We start from the raw sequence: 21,740 nt of genomic DNA on the forward strand, positions 1-21,740 counted from the left end.
TTCCTGGCTTCAGTGTAGCAATATGATGTGGAAATTCACTCCTAGTTAGGGTCGAGCATGCAAGCACTCTGTCCCTGTTGTAATCTCTCTGTGGGCTTTTAACCAAGCCCATGTCATGCCCATCAGTTTAGTTGGTTCATGGGTTTGCCTTTTAAAATTCGCTTAATTTCATTAATGAAAGGCATGCATATGTCATGTCTTTTCTGGTGTTTAGCCCTCCTTAAGAGCACCGGCCAACTACTGAAAACGTACAAGGATCCATGCTTTCCATACGGTTTCTGGACTACTTTTTCTCTTTATTTTGTAGGCAGTGTGATCTCGCTGGGCAGTAATTGAGTGCTTTTTATGACTACCAGTTTAATTCTATTGTTTATCCTAGCGCTCCTTTGCGAAGTCAAGGTTTTACACAGTGCGATCGTGCTTGTTTTTTTTTTTATTGCTATGAAAAGGCGAAACCGGACCAGTCTTTTTGTTCTGATTAGTCACCTTCAAGCTCATAGCATGGCGCTTTAAATCGCTTTCCTTATGTGAAATTGTATTACTTTTCATGTTCAGTTTATGTGGCAAGAAAAGTCCAGTTAGGAGTTTACAACTCTAATAGCTCTAACTCGAGCAAGCAAATGCTTGTTTTTTATATATTTTGAACAGTGTTGTCAGCTTGAATCGCCGAGACTGGAAACACAGTAAGAGCTTTCAGACAGATCCAATACAAGTGAAGATTCAAAGAAACACAGTCCATCCATGCAAGAGAAATGTACCAGGTCCCAATCAAATGCAGACAACTGCATCAAACAATTAGAAATCGCCCCAACTGATGGGCCCCACCAATTGGAGAATTTGCCATCACTTGACCAGAACCACTCACCTATTAATCTTGATTTAGAAGGCTAGTGCATAAACGTGACTGCAAATGTGACACTGCATAACCCCTACAAAACACAATAAATAAATAAATATATGATGCTCCCATTACGTAGTTCCAATGTAATTACATTGAGCTAATAAGACTGACCTACAAGTCTACAATTATGATCACTAGCATATAATATTGTGTTGATCTGGGCCTAACTCCCACATTTTATACCCCCATTAGCAGTGCTTAATTCATAAATAAATAAATGCCAGGACTCTCGTCAAGAAGCCACTGAAGCTTGCACCACCCATTGCTCCTACCAGCCCCATCCATGACAGTACCAGCACAGCTGCTAACCATGATACATTTAGAAGTGTGACATTTTAGATTATTCCAGGCCCCAGAAGCTATGAGAATGTCTTGGGAAACACATATTAGTCATTTTTAATGTATATTGAATTAGAAGTAGACAAACAGTGCTACCACATGGCAAACTGTCATAAGGGCCAGTGTTGACAATTAAGTGCCGGTGCTCAGCACCGAATAGCACTGGCTCAAATTAAACACTACCCACTGGAGTTCCTAATAGGACAACAAGGCAAACAAGTATTTGCAATGCAATCTGTCTCACGTTTGCTCGAGTTTCTTTCCACCCAAACTGAAAATAAAAAGTTAAAAAGTTGACATAAGCTAGCCGGTTCAAAGTGCTGCTGTGAGTGCGAAGGATAGAGACAAAAGGAAAAAGAAGTTTGCTTGCAGTCAAAGTTATCAGCAACAGTGAAATTATCCATGTAACAAGGTCGATGGCCAAAGCGGTAACAAAACTGCCCTAACGGGGAACAAACGTAAAGTAGTTACCAACGAAAATAAAGGACTTTTGATAGGCAAGCCCAGGAACAAGTGATAGTGATGGGCGTGGTTAAAAGCCCAGATACATACCAACACGTTGGAAAAGCAGCGCTTGTGCGCTGCTAAGCTCGCCCTATAAACAAAGAGCAGAGACTTGGGGTTTATTTAGCCCTTAAACACAAAGTAACCAAAATAATGTTATTATATCCGGGGTTATAGAGTGGATATGAGCCAAAAGGATTCAAGTCAGAGGAAGCAAATTGTATGAGCCCGGTACTTTTGTGCTCATGTTACTCAACATGTACAGCTAAAAGAATTTGCCTCTTCCGTTTTAACTTTGATTCAAATTCCTCCCTATATGAGGGTTCTCCCTGTACTCTAGGGGCAAAAAGTCAACTTGATGAACTTTCACAGAGATATGAGTGCTTGTACTGTTTCCACATGTGCCTTTCATAACTCTCTGACAGACATCTTTACCTCCAAAGGGCTTCTTCACCAGTTGGTTTCTGAAGAAGCTGTAAGTGTTGTGATGTGAAGCCCTGTGTCTTTGTCAGGGCTGCCATTGATGAGAGCTTTGTAATGTGAGGGTCTGCATTGGGGGTGGGTCAAGCAACAGCTGTTCCAATGGGGCTGTGGGCTGCAATGATAAGTCTTTAAGTTAGGAAAATCCGCGCAGCAGAGGAGATGCCCCGGTTCTGCTGGATCCACAGATGGGCTGGCAGACCACCTGCTGTGACCACCTGCTGTCCCACCTCCAAGGTCTGGGTTGGCCCCATTTAGCAGGGTAAGACTTACAGTTGGCAGAGTCCAGGTGCTCAACTCAAGACTGTTGGAGCCTTCTGACCCTGATGCTCTAGTCAGGAGACCAACCAACTAGCCATTGGAGTCATTCTGGGGTTCTAGGTTCAAAAGATGCTAACTTCTCTTTGTCCCGCTGTCTGGGAGCAATACACAAAGACCAACTGCCAGCTACACCTAGTCATGTGACGGAGGATCAGGCTGATAGTGCCAAATAGTTAGGATATGAAAATGCCTGCTTTCTAAAAGTGGCATTTTCAGAACTGTGATTAAAAATCCAACTTTATCATTAAAGAGCACTTTTAATGGCGATTCTTCAGATGCCAAACTCATCTAATCTACCTGCTCCCCATTGAAAGTTATCACTTACTAAATGTGATAATGTAACCCAATATTATCCCATGGGAGAGATAGGCCTTGCAGTAGTGGAAAACAAATTTAGGAGTTTTACACTACCAGGACATGTAAAACTTAAAAGTACATGCCCAGCGTTTGAAAACACTGCAACCAGTATGTAGAGTACTAAAAGCCAACATAAAATGGGTTCAGAAAACAGGAGGGTGATAGCAAAAAGCCTGGGGATGACCCTGCAGAAAGGGCCAAGATGCAACAATTATGCTGTTTGTAGTTTTGTTATTATGTAATTCATGTACAATATGACTAAATAATATCACAATGTCCCCGGGCAACCCCCAAATAAGTTTCTAAAGAAAAGTAAGGGGGTTAAATTGTTAAAAAATTCTATTAGAATTTGAAATATGTGGGGGGCAAGGCCAAGGCCAAGTGAGCCAACATGGTGGATGCATAATTCGGTGCTCTGCATCGGCCCACAGCATGCTGACTAATCCTGGTGGCTGCAGCGGACGACCGACAGCACTACTGCCTGGCTGCCACTCGGGTGACCTGAGGACTGTTTGTAGCTGTTTCGTGCCGCTGGAGGAGGTGTGACGGTGGAGCGAAGCAACAGTGTGAGCTGGGTCCTGTGTGGCCCAAGAAAAAGGGCAAACAGGTGAAGGCACGGGGGACTGGCATGGACTGAGGCTACACTGTTGGTACGGCGTTGTCTTCCCTGGCTGGGCCGACAAGGAGCAGAGGGCCCGGCTGGGTGAAGAATGAGCCTGGTGCATAGAAACGGGTCACTGGGATCAGTGCTGCACTCTGCAGCACGCTGCTTGAGTGAGGCAGCGCCCTACAAGGAATGGGGGAGGATCGGGGGGATGCCTGGGCTGGTGCACAGCATATTGCTGCCCACCCTCGGAGCCAGAGGTGAGCTTCCAGCCCACCGGAGCCCCGTGTGAAGGGCCCAGGAGGCAGTGGTGAGTGCGGGGCTGAACGCCGTGCAGAAGAGAGGCCTCACCGTGCATAGGCAGCGTGGGGCAGGTGACAAAGGTAACTGCCTTGCAACCTAGCAGAGCAGGTCGTGGGAGCAGAGATCATGCACCACTGCCCATTTGAAGAGCTTTGGGGGCAAAGGGGAAAAAGCAAAAAAGGGGAAAAGCAAACCTACCCAGTGAACACTGGACACTGCCCCGTGGGGCAACTCTCCCGCTGTGACTCTGACACTCCCTTGCTTCTATATTACTGCAGATGGCTACACAGAGGGACTGATTGCACCTGGAGGTCACAGGCCATTGTTTCCTCACTGTATGCCGACCAGTCAGAGGTGCAAATTGCACAGCAGAATTGTGGTGCTTGGTGCTAAATACTGACAGTTGCTGGCTGCCCATGACCCTAGAATGGCAGAGTGCCTAGGGGAGTCTGCACTGTGTTCCTGGACTTTCGCCAAGCAGGGAGGCACTGGCACTCTTGGCGAGCTCATGAGATGTGGACATGCGAATGTGCTGGGGTCCACCACTAAGCTGTGACTCTTCTGCTTTGCGGGGAAGCCTCTTCTCCACAGCACTACTGGCCTGCCTGGGGCTCTACACTGTGGATACTGTGCGTCTGGACTGTTGTGTAGGGGTGAGAGCTTGGCGAGGGGCTGCAGCCCTCAACAGCGATAGACATGGGGAAATTGCAGCCAAAAACACAAGGGCAACCCGGGCCCTGGGATGTCCCACAGGGAACCCTGGCCACTGGGACAATAGGGTATCCAGCGTCTGAGGGAATGCATGAAATTTTCAACAAAATACTGGGGGCCATTAAGGATTCCAAGCTCACATTACAGCAAGACAGAGGCAAGGTCTCTATTGAGCTGGGCAAATTACGTGCTGATCATCAGAAGCTTTCGGATAAGCTGAAGGTTGTGGAGACCTCAGTGGCTGACCTGCAACCATCCTATCAGTCACTGAAGCTCCAGGTGTCGCAGCTTGCAGACAGAGTAAATTGGTGGGAACACCGGGCTTAAGACACCAAAGGACGCAGCTGATGTAACAAAACCTGCATAGGTGGCCTGCCAGATGGCATGGAAGGAACAAATATGGTGGGATTCCTGGAATCCTGGCTGCGCAGCCTTATGGATATAGATAGCCTCACCCCCTTTTTTGCCTTTGAGTTAGCATACTGGGTCCCGGTGTGTCCGCCACCTGGTAGGACGCCTTCCTGTCTCTCTAACTCAGAGGAGGCGGTTTGGTTCTGTAGAACATTATGACTATTACGCACAGTTTGGGTGGCCGGCTGTGGCCGGACTCTCCTTGAGTGGGGAGTTGGGATTCTGTTTGTTTTCTTTGTCCTATGCAGTCCTTGGGGGAAATGTGCCAATTGTCTAGTGTTACTAGGGGGGTTATAAGGGGAGGGCCGAAGGCCTAGCGGCTGGCAGAATGGCAGTAGTACTTATACATACCTGAGATGCCGTCTGCACTCACTCTGATGTCTTGGAATTTGCAGGGACTAACATCCTTGACTAAAAGTTACAAAATTCAGTCCTATTTAAATAGGCATGGGGTGCTGGCATGGCTGGTTCGTCCACACTCCAGGGGGACACCTATTACCTGGATCAAATTGCCAGGTGGCTCTTTGGTACACACACCTTTGCAAATTGATTTAGAATTCCAGGACTACCTAACATAACTGAGCCCCACTAGGAGCGGTGGTGAATGAGGGCGAGATAAAGGCAGCTATTACAATGCTGGTGGTGGGCAAAACCCTGGGAACAGACAATCTCCCCCGGGAATTCTATAAATTGTTTTTTGGCACCGTAACCCCAAAGTTGTGGGAAATGTATGCGGTGGCATACAAGATGGACCTTTTGCCTGCATCGACCAGAAAGGCCATGGTGATCCCACTACGCAAGACCCCTCATCGAAATGCAGCAGTTACAGATTTCTGACCCGTTTCCATGCTCAACACATGGAAAATCCTTAGTAAGGTATTAGCTTACAAACTACTGTCACAAGCAGGATTTGATCCATGGTGATCAATGCAGGTTCATACCTATGTAAAGCACCTCCCATAATCTCTCTAGACTGTACACTGTGTTATATGATTATTTCCAACCACCTGATCTTAAGGCAGTGATAGTGTCAGTCGACCTCGAGAAGGCCGTTGAGACAGTGAGATGGGATTATTTAGAAGCTACCATGCGTCACATGGGGCTGGGTGAGGACTGAATCAAATGGGTTGGCTTGCTTTATGCCTCCCCAATGACGAGAGTTAAGACAGGGCCACAGATCGCTGACAGGTATGGCATCCACCGCAGCACCAGACAGGGATTCCCACTCTCCCTTTTGCAGTTTGCCATGGTGATAGAACCTTTGGTGAAATGGTTGCGGAGGGAGAGGAAAGTTAAGTAAAGGAGGCGTAATGCACATTTTATCACTGCAGATTTACCTGCGGGATGGGGAGCTGACTCTTCCTTTGACTCTACATACACTGGAGGAGTTTGGTCGGTGTTCGGGACTATGCCTTAATAGAAGAAAGACGTGCATATTCCAGGTGGTCGCAGAGTCTGCCCCTCCCTCCACCGGCAGACATTACATGGGCACCATGTACATTAAAGTACCTCGGTATCCAAACCTTCAATGGCATGGTGGATATTAGAGAGGGCAACCTGGTAAAAACCCACAGATCGCTCCATTGCTGTGTCAGATTTTGGCACACCCTTAAGCTGCCCCTTATGAAACACATCTCACTATCTAAAATGATTATCCTCCTAAAGCTCCTGTACTCTTTTTTACCAACTTGCCAGTGACCATCCTTGGTCAGGACTCTAGATATGTTCTAGATATGCTCCTTCGGGAACTGATATAGGATGGTGGGCATCAAAGAGTCGTTCTAACTACTCTTCGCCTCCCCCAGACACGGGTGGACCAGGGTTTCCAGACTTTGAACTTTATCGTGTAGCGGCGCAGCTCCAATAATTGGAGCCATGGCTTAATGATGTTGTTCTGATGGAACTGGAGTGGGATCACGGTAGACTGGGCAGAGAAATGTTGTTGGCCAGAATGTTTAGGCTGAAGCTCAGAGCCCCCCAGACGGAGGTTCTCCTAACCCCATACATAGCCCACCTCCGGTCCGAAGTAATGGATGAGTGGGAATCCCTAGATATAGTAGATGATGCTTCACCGGAAGTTAGTACACATACAGTGACTGATGAGCTACACTCCAAACAATAGGGACAGGGGGGATACACTCAATAGAGGTCGATCAGTGCTGTGATAATGCTGGTAGCTGTGACTGGAGATTCTGGAGAGCCACGTTATGTCCAAATTCCCGGACACCTCAAAATGTAAGACGACCAAGCGCCCCTGCCACTGCCTGGCTCTCCCTGCTGTCTATGCCATGTTGTATCCTTCCTACAGTCATCCACACTAGCTACACAAGCACTATCATAACACACATCACTGTCACTGAGACGGCCTATTGATCTCGGGGATCACATGTTGCTGGGATACGGTTTAATAGTTTTGTAGTTTATACTCATGGATAACTTTTTTTTCATTTATGATATGACATGAATGTATTCTGAATAATTAAACACCCCATTGCCAACAACAGCGCTCATAGATGGCTCTGTGCATAACGGAGACTCAAACCCAGAGCATTGTTAGCAGAAGCCACGCGCTGCCCAGTACTGTAAATATGGTTTGGATTGAGCCAAACTAATTAATGACTGCAAATGTACACGTTGATGAAAACACCTTCTGCACAGTGACAACAGTAATTTGATATTCTCAAATAATTGTTTTAACTATTGTGCATGCCAATACAAATATCTACAAAAAAATGTAGAATACGAATATGTGACTTTAAATGTACAGATATAAAACAATTTTTGTTACATATTTGCTTAACATTGTGGATTTTTATGGGACGCTGCCTAGCTTTGTTTGCCATTTTCTGGATGCAATTGTGGGTGCCTGATTCATAAAAAATCTATTAATTGTAGATTTCCTCCTAAAATTTGTATATATGCATATAAGTGTGTCCATGGATTCACTCAAAGCCACAAGGTAACACATGAATATTTACTCTATCTTCAGGTTTCCGTGCGTATGTGTACCCAAAACTGGTGAATTTTCAGCCAGTGGAAAATCTGCTGTAGTGTGATTCCGTTTAATGTGCAAATGTACCTTAACATGTTTGATTTTCTCCTGTTGAGTGAAAACATGTTTCTTTGTCTCTCCCCTCCATCCTACTAAAACATAGAGCGCCTGATTTACATAGGTAAATGTACACCTCTTACAACTTTGTTTAAGGTACACATTTTTAGTATTCACAAAACTGCACTTGAATTGGAAGTTTACAGATGTGGAGACACCACATTTGAGCAGAGAATCTGCACATTAAAAAAGATAGGCCTGTCCTATCTGACAAGCAAATAACCTGTAAAACTTGCTAAATTGTACTATATAACTTTCAACCATAAAAAAACAAGTGGGATCCTCAGGGGTGGGAATCCTGGCTTGAAGATCCCAACCGCTGGGGGTCAACAATGCATGGGTTGATGCAAATGGATGTCAGGCTGTGATATGCGCCGGTACTACAGTAAGAATGTGGTGCTGGGGTCCTGGTACTTTTCTCTGGGCTTAAAGTCCCCAGGCTGGGAACGTTTGGGGACCTGGCAAGCTGGTACCTCAGATGCACTGACCATTATCTGGGGTGACCTTAACCTAACTCTACAGGGGGGTCTGGATAGAGTGGTGAGGATGGACAAAAGGTAGAAACCTGATGCGCGACTGGCCACCTTTGGAGGCCATAGGACTGGTTGAACTATGGCGGGAGACACACCCAGGGCGACGCCAGGACTAATTTGAAGCTAATTCACTGAGTGCCTTGTCCGGAATGGATTACCTGTTGATCCCCAAACATGAGATGGGCAGATTCTCTGGCACAGATTTTCTCCCATGTGACATATTTGACCACTTGCCCTTGACCACAGTGATCCATATTTAATTGCCGGGTAGGGCAATGACATAGAGATTTGATGGACAGAGACACCAGACAGATAGTGATCACTGCCATGGATCAATACTTTGCGGAGTATGAGTGCTCTGTTCACTTGGTAGTTGACCTGTAGGAGGCCTATAAAATGGTCATGAGAGGCCAGCTAATTGCATGAGTGACAAGCAAGAGAAAGTATAGAGAAGAAGAATGCAGGAAACTTGAGGAGAAATTAATGCAATGGTAAACTGAATATGTTGCTGCTCCATCTAGAGACCTGACCCATAGAATAGAGGAGGTGAAGTGAGGTGGTATTACATGGCTGTGCTGCGTCAGGAGGTGAGAATCCAATTCTGAGTCACTCAGAGCAGGTTATACAGAGGTGGGTAATAAAGCTAACAAGCTCTTAGCATGGTTAGTCAAGAAAGAAGAGGGACAGTGATGGGCGTGGAGATCAGAACGGTGGAGCTGGGGTTAAGAAAAACCCCTAGGGAAATCACACAGTCATTTGCAGCATACTTAAAGAAGTTATCTATGGCCTGCGCCATGGCTAACTGGGGGAATCTAGAGAGCTTCATTGAAGATCTTCCAGCCCCTTGACCTAAACCTGACCAGGTGGAGTTTCTGAACAGAGAGATTCCAGAGTGAGAATTGGCTGAAGCTATCTCCCAACTAAACAGTAGAAAGACCCCAGGCTCCAATGGCTTTCCCATTGAAGTCTTTAAAACTTTAACCTCTAAAATAGACAGACACTATTTCTGAATATTTTTATCAAGGCTAAATAGATGGGTACTCTGCATGAGGCCCTAGAGAAGCAACGATCGTCCTGATCTATACGGATGAAAAGCCTACAGAAGACTGGCTTCCTATATGCCTAAATTACTTATCAATGTTGAAACAAACGTTCTAGCTAAAATCCTGGTGGGATGCCTCACACAGATGAGAGACTCCCTGGTCATCCCAGACCAGTCTGGATCTATGCCTTATAGGGCCATGAGGCACCATCTAAGGAGGCTGGTGGTTTTTTTAACACGCAGTTAGAGACTTTGTGAGTCAGGAGCCCCTTTGACCTTGGTCTCTGAAAAGGCCTTTGAGTCACTAGAATGGACATATACAATGGCAATACTTGGCAAGGTGTGATTTGGACCATCTTTATTATCCTGGGTTGGCTTACTATATGAAGACCAAGTGCTGAGATTTTAGGTTAGTAGCTCACTATCCAATAGCTTCGGGTTATGCAAGGGCAACAGACAAGGCTCCCACTATCGCCCTTATTATTTGTGGTGGCACTTGAACCACTAGCATCAAAGGTACAATTGGATGCACAAATATGAGGCCTCCGCTGGGACCCTGAGTGGATGATGTTGCCTCGTTGTGCGCTGATGACATCCTCCTGTACCTGGCGGACCTCCTGAATTCTGTGCCAGGAATCCAGCATATCCCAGAGATTTTTTGGACCTATGCAGGACTCTGAAGTAATTAGCACGACTGTGTGGCCTTCCAAGTGGGAGTGGAGGACCCGTACTAGGGTTAGGATGGCCCATTTTGGTGGGCGACTCTAGGGTTCTGATACTTAGGTATCTTTGTCACTGTGGATCAAGAATTGTTGCTTCAGGAAAACTTAACGAGTCCTGGGGGCCTACTGCCAAATTTGGAGAGGTGGAATAAACTCCTATTATCCCTTCTGGGATGTGCAGCCCTATCCAAAATGATCTACTTGCATAGGTTCTTTTATACCCTGCAGAACAGCCCCTTCCCCGGATCCAGGCAAATTCTTCCATATGGTGGACAGGACTACGTGGGTGCTACTACGGGGTGGTGGGGTTCCTAGGATTGCCCTTTCACTACAGACTCAACACCCGGCAGAGGGAGGCATTGTCGTCCTAACCATCCAGCTCTATTACATGGCCTCACAGTTGCTCGCTGTCATTGGCTGCTCATTCTTGTCCCAGCAAGAACCAACCCTGAGAGCAGATTGGAATGCTATGGCTCTGAAGGGTTACCTCTTATGACTTTATGGGGGAGAGAGCTGCCCCCCTCCTTTTCCCCACGGGATCGGTAGTCAATATTTGGAAGAAGGCAATGTGTACTTTAGGATGGCATGGCAGACTGACACTGGAGACCCCGCTCTGGGTCTCCAACACCTTGAATGGCTTCCGTTAGGTGGAAGGACATAGAAAGTCAAAACTGGGCGATGTGTAGAAGGATGGAGCTGTGATCTGGTTTGCTGACTTAAAACTTAAATGTGAGCTGACCGTGAGCCAGGTCTTGAGATGCCAGCCGATGCAATATATTTTGGGAAAGTGTGAAGCCCTCCCATGACGACCAACCTCCCATGGACCCCCGCCCCACATTTTTCCTTTTTAATCTTTTTTATTTCTTTTTTGCTGTATTGCATGTACTGCTGTACTCCCACCGTACTGTCACTCAAGCTTCACCTGTATGGTCCTGCTGCACCACATAGTCTTCACTTACTGAAACTTGTGCAGTAGCATGTAATGCCGCCTGTGCGGTGGGTCCTGTAGGAGTATTGCAGTACCTTATGGAAGGAATACCCATGGTACAATATATTTTTTGAGGCCCCTGGAGATCCCTTTGGGTTTCCCCCACAAGTGCCAGGCGACCAGGGTGTCCCTTCCCCGCCTTCTTATATGTACTTTTAAACAACTTCAGGACATAGGGCCAGTTAACCAGCCAATCAGATTGCTTGGTACCACAGGACTGGTACCGGAACCGTAGGAACTGAAATAGACGATTAGAAAAAAACTCCTTCAGAGAATCAAAGGCCCTTATTTTTAAATTTATAGTACAGCGGGACTACTGCGGTATTCCCACTGGACAATCTGTCCATATAGCACTATGGTTTTAACCCTTTGAAGCCCACCCTAGCACCTTTTTAAAAAACACAATTCTCAAAACAGATTTACACCAAAAGCAAAAAGTAGGCTTTCTGTGTAAAGGTCAAATTTTCTGGCAAACTTGGTGATTTGGTATAATTCCATTCAGCCATTTTTTACGTATCCCTTCCCAAAATTTCCTATGGGAATTAACTTGGGAAAATGTTGTCTTGGGGCCCTTCTTTTTCTTGACCCTCTCTTGACGCATCACACTGAAACTTTCTGAGGTCGATGAACTTATTTTTTTAATGTTTTGGGAAAATTTGTCAAACATCGCAGAAGTTATTAGTGGAGCGAAAAATGCTATTCCCATGGAAACTGCAACCTAACTATACCTACATAGTGGTGGTCACTACTGTGGATTACATATGTATGTTTGTGTATGTATGTGTGTGTATGTGTGTGTGATCAACATGCATAAAGGTTAACATATGGCATGTATGGGCTCTGGTGAAATCATAAACACCCGAACTGAAGGTCAGACAGTTCTAAGTGATTCACAAAGGTGACACACTTTTGAATAATTTAAACTTATGGATCTGGTATTCAAAATGAGCTTGAGAGGATGCTGAGGGGGAAACGTTCTGGGTGTGCAATAGAAAATCATTACAAGGCCTTTTCCCTAAAGAGGTGAGTGTTGAGGGTTAGGATGCGAGGCGGAGGTGGGGTATCATATATATCTGTGTAAGAGTGAAGAACTGATCAGTAGAAGAAGTAGAGAAGGACTTCAGGCAGGTAGTCAGCTTAGGATGGATGTGGTTGGAGGAGGTCAGAATTGAGGGGAGTAGAAAGGCAGCAGAGGACAATACTTTAGGAATCAGAGATCTTTGACATATATTAGGTAGAACAATTTAGGGCAACTTGAGTTAGTTAAAAGCATGCTGGAGTGAGTGAAAAGAGAGTTGAAAATAGCAAGGTTGATGATCAAGCAATGATCTTGCCATTTTTTAAAACAGTGTCAGAAAGCATGTAGAAGAAAGGGAAGATTAAATAATATTTCTTCCATATAAGATGTTGGACTGGAGAGTTAAGCAGTTCTTTAGAGAGAGTTTCCACCCAGAGGTTTGTGTCATATTTAATCTGTTTTAAAGCTCTCTTTACAGCAACAATGGCATTGGTTGGCAATAAGTGGACTAGGATACCCATTGAAGGTTTTATGTTCAAGATTTTGTGCTGCATATTTAGGGGGTAAGTGAAACTTCTCGACAGACATTTGAAGCTGGGTTAGTGAACTGGAGGTTCCATGCAACAGAGTTAATGCAGAGAGAAAGATGAACATGGGAGATGAGACAATGAGCAAAACAATAGTCACAGCAGGGATGTCAGGCGGGTTTCAGAGGTTGTGTGTCACAGAATCAATTTGAAAACCTATTTAGTATGAAAGGCGTTAGAACACCAGACCACCAAACAGGAATATTCACTGTTGTCATTAAAAGAATCAATACAGTGAGAGAGGTATCACTAGTAACATAGTAGAACCAGAACACTGAGGAGTGACAGTGTGACCACACTAGAACATATACAAGTTTCAATGAGTCTGAGTTATTCATTTGAGCTTGAGCAGATCACCCTTGCCAATATTAATTTGGCTGAGCTAGAGGCCAAAAACCACAGCTAGGCACTTTGAAAAAAACAGATCAGTTTTCATAAGAAAAATTTGATGTGTCCATGTTGTGTTTACATGGACACATCACATTTTTACATTGAAATCTGACACATTCTTTGGACCAAACCTGTGCATTTTTTAAAACTAGACACCTAGGGGAATCCAAGATGTGGTGACTTGTGGGGCTCTCACCAGGTTCTGTTACCCAGAATCCTTTGCAAACCTCAAATTTTTGCAAAAAAACATGTTTTCCTCACATTTCGGTGATCTGGAATCTGAGAGAAGCCACACATTTCCTTCCACCCACCATTCCCCCATGTCTTCCAATAAAAATGGTACCTCACTTGTGTGGGTAGGCGTAGTGTCCGCAACAGGAAATGTCCCAAAACAAAGAGTGAACACATCACATTTTCCCAAAGAAAACTAAACAGTTTTTTGCAAAGTGCCTTGCAGTGGATTCTTGCCTCTAGCTCAGCCGGCACCTAGTGAAACCTAGCAAACCTATACATTTTTTAAAACTAAACACCTAGGGGAATTTAGAATGAGATGACTTGTGGGGCTCTCAGCAGGTTCTGTGACCCAGAATACTAAGCAAACCTCAAACTTTAGGGAAAAAAACACTTTTTCCTCACATTTCGGTGACAGAAAGTTCTGGAATCTGAGAGGAGCCACAAAGTTCCTTCCACCCAGCATTTCCCCAAGTCTCTCAATCAAAAAGGTACATCACTTGTGTGGGTAGGCCTAGTGCCCGCAACAGGAAACGGCCCAAAACACAACATGGACACATCACTTTTTTACATTGAAAACTGACGTGTTTTTTGTAAAGGGCCTAGCTGTGGATTTTGGTCTCTAACTCAGTCGACACCTAGAATAACCTAACAAACCTGTGCATTTTTAAAAACTAGACACCTAGGGGAACCCAGGATGGGGTAACATGTGGCACTCTCACCAGGCTCTGTTACCCAGAATTATTTGCAAATCTCAAAATTTTACAAAAAAACACTTTTGTCACATTTCGGAGCTGCAAAGTTCTGGAATCTGAGGGGAGCCACAAACTTCTACTCAGCTTTTCCACAGATCCTCTGATAAAATGGTACCTCACTTGTGTGGGTATCCTAGTGCCCGTGTCAGGAATAGATCACACAACTGTCAATGTTAGTCCTTGCATGAGGGCAACTGTTGACTCTGGGGTAATCCATTCCTGAAGCAGGCCCTAGGTGCAGGCACTCAAGTGTGGTAGCATTGTTATCAGGACAGGTGGGGAAACACTGGGTGGTAGGAATTATGTGGATCCCAGCATATTCCTGTAGTTTATGTGACAGAAATGGAAGAAAAAAATTAGTTTTTATTCAACATTTCACCTTTGCAGGGTATTCTGGGTCAGAAAACTTTGGGGAATCCACACAATCTACACCTCTGTGGACTCCCCCGAGTATCTAGTTTCCAGAAATGTATGGGTTTGGTAGGTTTCCGTATAGCCGATCCCAGACCAAAAACGCAGGTGCCTGCCTTACGAAAACAGGTTGTTTTGTGATAGATAATTTTGATATCTCCACAATACGATTTGGGTGGTGGAATTTGGGGCTGAACTAAATTGGGGAGCTCCCAAGAGAGCACTCTCTCTGTGCTTGCTGCCGCATGCACCTGCTCTCTGGGTTGGGCTAAACCGCTACTGTCCCACTGCACAGACTGTGCTTGCGAAGGAACAGCAGGACTGTCCTCATCACCTCCCTCAGAATCACTGGAAGAGGAGTTACTGTATGGGACTCCTCTGACTGAAAAATCACTCCCAGAGTCTGCGCCATTGTCCTGTCCCTCAGATGCTGTCTCCGTATCTACTGTCTCAGTCTCTGATCCTACATCAGAGCTGTCCTTTATAACCCGAGGTAGGGCCTGAGCAGCAGTTATCCAACGAGACGCCATCTCTGCTACTGGTTAAATTGTCACTTTAAAACACTAGCCTACGTAGACAGCAATTGCGGCTCGTGGGTCTCTGTGGGGGTGGGGCAGGGCGCACAGGGGTGCAGGCGACACAACAAAGAAATCTTTTTTTTTAAAATGTACCCCTGCTCCCGCGCTGCGTCGCACTGTTCCTCTCCTCTTCGGTCTCACTCCTCTACAGGCTCCCAGCCTGCCCTGCGGCCAGTCCTGACGCTGCTCAGAGCAGCTTCAGGATTGGCTTGGAGCAACCAGTCAGGGAGCTCCCAGGCAGACTGAGAGACTGTGCAGGAGAGGCCCTTCTGTGCATGTCTGTTTGGCCAGCTCAAGACGGCCGACCAAACATACATATGCTGTGAGAGGGAGTGCTGAGCACTCCCCCTCTTTGCTCGTCACACCGTGGCCCGTCCCTTTTCACCAAAAACTACAATAAACATAGTTTATTATACTTTTTGGGGAAACGTTTTGCAGCTGCCGCTACTGGTTCAAAGGGCAACACTCCTCCGCCCTCATGGAGGAGCTGCCCCTGGTAGACAGTCATAAAATTGCTGGTGGGTGTGTGTGTGTGATGCGTGCAACAGTAAAGGTCACCTTACCTTCACTTCTTCCCTCAATCAGCACCTTATCTCAAGACACTCAAAAAAACAAAAAAGACATACAATTGCTTCACCTTCTCACATACCAATCAACACAGTCTGTAGCGCCTTTGGCGCTCGGTCAAGTAATCATTATTGGTGCTCCCACTCCCATGACCTCCTCTTTGGATTCCCTCATTACAACCCAGCAAACGTGCCCTTCATTTCTCCCTATCCCCCCCTCGAACATATATTTCATTTGTAATATAACACAGTTAATGACTGGCTTTGCTAATCCACTCAGCTATTCACATAAAATACAGATTTGATCTGTGCAGTAGGCATATAAAACTTCTATGCTACTTTATGGCATCAAAACTGCCACAAAAGTCAGATCCTTTTCTAGCAGAAACATAATCACAAAAGTTACTTTACTTTTTTATTGCTGCCTAAAAGCTACAGTTGAAACACGTCAGTGTAAGTATGTGCATTGCTTTGAAGACGCAAGCTGCAAGAAAACTGGTGGAGAATATATATATCAATATATACATATATAATAACCAATATATATATATATATATATATATATTTATATATATATATGTATATATATGTGTGTGGAAAGAGATCACTTTTAAATGTGAAGCACTCGAGCATTGACAAAAGTCATCTCTCTCTCTCTCTCTCTCTCTATATATATATATATATATATATTCACAATAAAAGTAACCATAAGGCCGCACACTCAGGAAATCATAAGTAGAGAGTATTTATTTCATACACAACGCGTTCCGGCTGACAAGCAGCCTTGATCACATGTATAATTTTAACCCATATACACAGCCTTAAATACCCAACAAACATAGTCATAGAAACAGGACTGAGTTTACTACCTTTATTTACAAATAAATTAGATTTCGAATTTTAAATTTAAATTAAATTAAATTGAGGAGCTGAATGAGTAAGAAATAAATATATGTATATTCATGTAGAGATATCTATCTCATTAATAATAACTTAATCAACTATACAGATGCTAGACACTTATATTACAATAAATACTGAAAATATCAATGTATATAAATAGATATAAATATAAATATAATTCGCATGTATACATTCAGTACAAAAATTTATTGTTAAAATTACTAGATTAATTAGATTTTGCTTAAATATGATTAAAACTAATATTAAAGTATCTAGGTGTCTTTCCCTCCTGTAAGAGATGATAAAATTCACATACCATATATATCTTTGTTATTTCAAATCAGAATCCCCCAATTATCAAATAATATCAATAATATATTTTATATATTCTTCATATTGAATCCTTATAGAATTCTAGAAAGAAAGAGAAAAGGAACAACCCAACACTATTTCTATGATATTAATATGCATCACCACGTGATAAAGCAAGCAGTAAATAATTCAGGAATCAGGAATCCAGCCGGACCCCACCATTCTGAAAAGACATAATCAAAGTAACATAATAAAAATAAAATCTAAATCAGAGATAATCAGAGGAACACTGCTCCTCACACTAAAAAACTGCTATAAAGAATGTAATGCATCATCAACAGTTCCATATTTCAGAACAAATTCATCTTATTAATCATTGAATAGATGGGTGTTTAACTCTTCACCCATATTCAAACCTTTCGGTGTCTTGGTCTCCAAATCAACAATATGTCGAGATTCTTTTTTACGTAAAATCAGCTCCCTGTTCCCACCTCTATGATGAGATGGCACATGTTCAATACCAAAATAAAATAATAAGGTAATGTCAGAGTTATGATTATCTTGAAAGTGTCTAGCTACAGGATAATGAGGATCCTTTGTTGTAATAGCACGCATGTGTTCAAGAATGCGTTTTTTCACTGCATGTTTAGTGCTTCCCACATACCAAAGATGACATGGACATTCCAATACATAAATAGTGAAAGGAGTACTACACGTCAAAAATTGTTTGATTTGTCTATTTGTTCCTGGTTTACTAGTCGGGTACTCTTTCCTGACCACACTATTACGGCATGCTTTGCAGTGACCACATGGGAAGAATCCCTGTAAGTTATGTTCTCTTAGTTGGGAGATAGAGGTAACATCATTTGATCTCAGCCTATCATGAAGATTACGGCCTCTTCTATAAGTAATCGAGGGCCACTTCTGGATCTCTCTACCAATAGTAGGGTCACACTTCAAAATATTCCAGTGTTTAGAAATGATCTTTTTAATTTCTGTGGTATCTTCATTATAGGTTAAGATCAATCTGATGTCCTCATCCTTCTCATTTTCCACCTTCACAGTATTATCAAAAAGAGTCTGGATTCTTTCTACATTCTTGATTTTATCAGTGGCCTTTTTGATTACCCAATCCGGGTAACCTCTTTGTTTAAACCTCATGATCATTTCTTTCTGTTCACGTTCAAAAGCCTCATCAGTATTGCTGATTCTTTTAGCCCTTAGTAATTCACCATAAGGGATACTCCATTTAAGTTTATCAGGATGTCCACTAGTTGCGTGCAATAAACTATTTCCTGCAGTAATTTTACGGAAAAGTTCAGTGTGGATCATCTTATCTTTAATCATAACTTTGGTATCCAAAAAATCAATTGATGACCGGCTGATGTTATATGTCAGTCTAATATTGCAATAATTTGTATTAAGTTTATCCATAAACCGCATAGCCTCATTCTCCGATCCTTTCCAAATTATAAAAAGATCATCAATATACCTAAGCCACAAAATGGCCTGGGTAATTTCAGGGTACTTTTCTTCATCTTTAAAAATCTCTTCTTCCCATAAGCCCAAAAATAAACAGGCAAAACTGGGAGCAAAGCAGGTTCCCATAGCAGTCCCAAGGACTTGTCTGTATAGTTTGCCGTTGAAAAGGAAAATATTGTTAGTCAGGCAATATTTTATCATCTCAATGATCATGTCAGTATGGGCCAAATATCTTAAAGACCTTGTATGTAAAAAATGTTTACATGCATGTATGCCTTTCTCATGATCGATGATGGTATACAGAGAATTTACGTCTAATGACATGAGCAAGAAATCATCTTCCCAAATAATACCTTCTAATTTACCTAGAAAATCCTTAGTATCACGGACATATGAAGGTAAACTCATCACAAAGTCTCTCAGAAAAAAATCCACATATTTAGATACATTTTCTAAAACGTTCCCACACGAGGAGACGATTGGTCTCCCTGGAGGATTGTCTCTATCTTTGTGAATTTTAGGGAGGATATATAGTATGGGTAACTTGGGAAAATCTTTTTTCAGGAAACAGTATTCTTCCCATAAAAGTAATCCTTTATCCTTCCACTCCGATAACTGATGCCAAATTCCGGTAATACTATTCATATACACTTCTTTAGATATTATCTTATAGAATTGCGTATTACTCAACTGTCGCATAACTTCATCAATATATTTCTGTCTCTTCCAAAGTACTATATTACCTCCCTTATCAGCAGGGCAAATAATAGTGTCATGATCTTCAGCTAAAGATCTAATAGTCTCATTTTGTCTGTAAGTCATATTGTTATTATGTCGCGGCTTAAACCATGTTCGATGTCAAAATTGTGTCAAACTTTGCACTGCCATATCATAAAAGGTGTCAATATTATCGTGATTCATATTTGGAAAGAATGTTGATTTGGGTTTAAAGCCGGAAGGGGCTGTAAGATCATATACAATGCCCAAATCATCTAACGTTTGATATAGATCTTTCTTATCAGTCTCAACTCGTGAGTCTTGTTCTAATTCATGAAGAGTTACTAAAGTGTCAACATCACCAATGGCTAAGATATTTTCACCATTCTCATAAGTTGTAGGAGATTCTAAGGAATTTACAGCATTACCTTTCAATTTAAACCATTTTTTAAATTTCAATTTCCTTATAAATTTAAACAGATCAATACGAGTTTCAGCATAGTTAAATCGTGCAGTTGGACAGAAAGAAAGGCCTAGACATAATGTTCTTTTATCTTCCTCTGATAACTGATGGTCTGATAAGTTAATAATAATTTTATTCACCATTTCATTATCCATTATATCGGAGCATTGGAGCCTCTTATTATTTTTCCCATTTGCTCCGAATTTAGATCTCTTCTTGTTACGGTAGTTAAGTCTTTCTCTCCCCTTTTGACTCCGGCTCGTCTTCCTCTTCGGCCCATTGATCTGCCTCTGTGACTGTGTCCCTCTCTTTTTTGTTTGTACATCACCTGTCTGCCACGTCGCAGCAGGCGGTATTCGTCTAAAAAAGTAGCCGGTTTGTTGGTAATTTCGACAGTGGAGATCTCACCATCAGTTGAACTTAAGGAATCCATCTCTCTCGCACTTTCTAGTTCACTTTCAGAGGTTGAGGGCTGACTAACAGGTATAGAGTAATTTAATCCTGGTTTATATAGATGATCATATTTTCTACTATATGTTAAGATCCTTCCGCTTTCATAGTCACCTATATCTCTATGAAGTTTCTGTTGTTTTTTGATCTTTATTTCATCCTCATGTTTTTTTAACTTTATCTTCATAGTGTCGAGAAAACTAGAAATGGTTTCTTTCTCAGGTCTAGAGGCAAGCTCCTCTTTTATTTTCTTAATATCTATCAGTAGGACTTCTCTATCCCGCCATGCAAATTTTACCAAAATTTCAAGCATATGTTTGGAACTAATTGCCGAATTCTCCGCCCACTCTTTCAACATCTCCGGATTAGGTGATTCATATGCTGGTGTAATAAAGATTCTCAGTCCTCTCGGGACCATATCTTGATCAATATAATTTTGTAAGGAAGTAGCTTCCCACCATTTAGAAATTTCTTGCTTGCACAATTTTTCTAATTTATGTAATAGTGTATTCAATATCTATATATATATATATATATATATATATATATATATATATATATATATCCACATACATATCTATATATATATGTATATATATATAGATATAGATATATCCATATACATATCTATATATAGATATATTTATCTATTTATAATTATGCATATCTATATAGATATATCAATATATAGATCTTTACATATTTAGATCTAAATATATATTTTTAATAGCTGTATACAGCTATTAAAAATAATTGCCCCCACAGGGGGTCAGCCCTGCTCACGGGCGTACCCCTGTCAGTTTCAGTTTAAAAAAAAAAATGTTTTAACAGGATCACACCCCCCAGGGGTAAATAAACATTTTATAAAAAGATATATGCCCCTGGGGGGTGGCCCATTTTCAGAGGGGACAACCCCCCCCAAGTGAAATCAACATTTAAGGTTGCTCGCTGGGACCATCACGCATCGTCCTCAACGATAAGGGTCAGGGGTGAGAAGGCATGTTGTTTGATATCAAACATGACCCATTTTAGCAGTACCATAATGGAGGTAGCGACCTCTGATTTGCCCAGGTGCCAGGTCTAGGGAAATAAGAGGCCTCCTGTAAAGTAGTATACCAGGGAGCAGATCCAGGAGAACCTAAATCAGAACAAATGCAATGGCACAATGGCTGCCTACCCCACAAAATTACATCTGCATACCTCAATGCACTGTACCACCTGTCTTTATTCAGAACATCTCTGTTTTTGTTTTAAACTATTTTATTAGCAGACTTGACTTGCATTCAACATTATAGTAATATTTCAGTATGCAACTGTTACTCCACATACTTTCAAAGATGCCCCCAGTAAAGGCAACTCCATAAACAGTTATTATCTAACAAACACCCCTCCTATTCTCCCTCCCTAATGAGCCAGGGCCAATAGGCCTGGGATGTTGTATATTGGTGGATTAGCTAGGGCTAATATTTCTGTAGGTGGGGAAGGGAATCGCCCCACCCAAGCCTGAGCCGGAATACCACGAGGAAGGCATCAATTCTGAGAACTGTTTAGG

General features: G+C 42.8%; 1 protein-coding gene across 2 annotated transcripts in view; it reads right to left on the reverse strand.

Moving 5' to 3' along the window:
• The window catches only part of LOC138266015 (C-C chemokine receptor type 5-like), a 91,488-nt gene that overhangs the window by 37,251 nt on the left and 32,497 nt on the right, over positions 1–21,740 (reverse strand). The window contains exon 2 of one of the 2 annotated variants that reach the window (XM_069214331.1): positions 866–929. The exons of the other annotated variant lie outside the window; for it this stretch is intronic. The gene's annotated coding sequence lies outside the window, so the exon portion shown is untranslated. The remainder of the gene's footprint in view (positions 1–865; positions 930–21,740) is intronic. 2 annotated transcript variants of the gene reach the window in all.

Source organism: Pleurodeles waltl, chromosome 2_1 (assembly GCF_031143425.1).
Source record: "Pleurodeles waltl isolate 20211129_DDA chromosome 2_1, aPleWal1.hap1.20221129, whole genome shotgun sequence".
In the NCBI taxonomy this organism is placed as follows: Eukaryota; Metazoa; Chordata; class Amphibia; order Caudata; family Salamandridae; genus Pleurodeles; species Pleurodeles waltl.